A 2,715-nucleotide genomic window follows, 5' to 3' on the forward strand; every position below is an offset into this window, starting at 1 on the left:
GTGTGGTTGTTTAGATGGTGTAAAACAACATAGGTGTCCGACAGCGTTTCACACCGCGACCGACAGCCGCGACGACACACACTCTGCTATCGGCGTTGCTTTTTGTACCCATTAGAGTAGATATAGTTTTACAGGAAATGCTCTTGTATCTGTTTTTGAAACATCATCTGTGTCAATATTGTATGTGTACGAGGAATGCTGCACAGTCACAAATGTATAATTAAATGACTCCCAATGAGCTAATTGCACTGTTAGTGTTTATTAATGTACTGTACGCTGTATTTATGTGGACATAAATAAAGTATCTAAAATGTTTGTGTGTATGTGTGTGTGTGTGCGTGTGCATGTGCGTGTGTGTGTGTGTGTGTGTGTGTGTGTGTGTGTGTGTGTGTGTGCGAGTGCAAGTGTGTGTGTGTATGTGTGTGTGATGCCTTATCAGGCGTTTTGACATGAAGATAACAGTATTTGTGTGTGTGTGTGTGTGTGTGTGTGTGTGTGTGTGTGTGTGTGTGTGTGTGTGTGTGTGTGTGTGCGCGTGTGTGTGTGTGTGTGTGTGTTTGATTGATTGATTGAAAAGTTTATTAACAGATTGCAGAATGGGTACAGTACAGCTCAATACATACAATTGTTAAGGGGATGCAGACCAGAGAAAGACTTTCGTCTTGTTTACATCAGGGTCCCCCTGTTTACATCAGTGTGTGTGTGTGTGTGTGTGTGTGTGTGTGTGTGTGTGTGTGTGTGTGTGTGTGTGTGTGTGTGTGTGTGTGTGTGTGTGTGTGTGTGTGTGTGTGTGATGCTTATCAGGTGGTTTGACAGGAAGTTAACAGTATAGTTGATAACCTTGTGAAGCCAGAAGATGTCAGTCTAGCCCTCTCTCTCTCAGCGCTCCCCCAGCGCCTCCCCGTCCAGTCAGTGCATCATGACCTCATGGCTAAACCTCCTCTGCCATGTGAACTCCTGCCATGCAGCCCTGCAATCATTCCAAATGGTTTTGTCTGCTCTTTGTAGCCAGAGACCCGATGCTCCCGTAATCCCTGCTGGAGCCCTCTCTGAGTTATAAATGGTGTTACTGATCTATGGGTGCTGCTGTTACCAAGAAAGGCCACATACTCCAAACAGTCACCATAAGTCACAATGATTATGAGCATGTTTTTAATTAAAGGCTTCCACATAGGGATGTTCGATATTGGCTTTTTTCTTTTACCGATATCCGAATTTATGATGAATTGAAAATGGGGGACCCTGATGTAAACAAGACGAAAGTCTTTCTCTGGTCTGCATCCCCTTAACAATTGTATGTATTGAGCTGTACTGTACTGTACCCATTCTGCAATCTGTTAATAAAGTTCCCACCCCCCCCCCCCCCCCCCCCAAAACAAATAATTTCAGGTAACTAACATTGCATATCTCTTGTGTGTGAATTAACACAACATTATGCATACTTTTGACAAAAAAAGTATGCATTGATGTGTTCATTTCACTGGATGCATTCTAAATGTAAACATTATCTGTGCATCACCCCTTTTCTTCTTTCTCTCCCTCTGGTTCTCACTCTCCCTTTCTCTTTTTCTCTCTCTCTCTTTTCTTTTCTCTCCATTATTTATTGTAATTTTCCTTGTATACTATTGCTACTGTAATTTTGTATTATATTTACTTGAATGCATGTGTACATAACCTTGTTTTTGTTACAGCCACCCCCCATCCCTCAAAAGGCTTTTTGCTTTTTGGTCAGGCTGCTTTTATAAGAATATTTTTTTATCCACTTTTTCTCCTCTTTTTCTATTTTTCTCCCATCCCAATTCCACTGTGCCAATTCTTCCCTCCCCCTGTCTTGAACGTTGCTCGCATATGCCCCCCAATGGCCGGTTGTAGGGAGGATAGAAGCCTTGCATCACGTGTCCTGTCTCTGCTGTGCAGGCGTCCCCTAACCGACCTGTAGGAGTCGCTGCTTCCACAACGTCCAGATTACCACCCATCGACTTCCACCCGCTACCTCTGCCAATTGAGTTAGTATGACGGCTGGCCCAAGCCGGAGGCAACACCTGACAGCCGGAGTCGAACCCGGTGTCTCTTGCGTTGGTGACAAGCGCAATGTCCGCTGCGCCACCCAGCCGCACTTTTATAAGAATTTGTTTTTACTTGCTTGCCTGGGTAAATAAAGGTTAAATAAAATGTAAAAAAGAAATAATAATAATAATAATGATTTTTTTAACCAATACCGATCATTTCCGATATTACATTTTAATGCCAATATCGGTAGGCTGATAATATCGGATATCTCTACTTCCACACCATATTCAGTCAGTGGTTCTGAACCTTTTGTGGTTTGTGACCCCCCTTACAGAGTCAGAATGGACTCAAATATACTTCAATATTTCAAATATTAAAAATATATTAAAAAAAAGCATCTACACCTAAAGACCATGAGCATGATAAATGTATTATATCTTTTTACGATCCCGCCCAAATCAGCTTGCGTCCCCCCACTACTATAGGTTCATCTTATGCCCTAGTCACAGCGATTGATTTCAAAGGTCTTACTGTGTCCATTCCAAATAATGCGATAGTCTGGATGGCTGTTTTTTCTTTTTTTAGGCAGTATATGGTGATATAGAGTAGACCATATGCACGTACACATAATACTTGTGGTTCACAACCGGTGATGCTGTGATTACAGTAATACAAATAATCACCAGCATACATGATAACCAGTTT

The sequence above is a fragment of the Notolepis coatsorum genome (assembly GCF_963971535.1).
Source record: "Notolepis coatsorum genome assembly, chromosome: 15".
Classification (NCBI taxonomy): Eukaryota; Metazoa; Chordata; class Actinopteri; order Aulopiformes; family Paralepididae; genus Notolepis; species Notolepis coatsorum.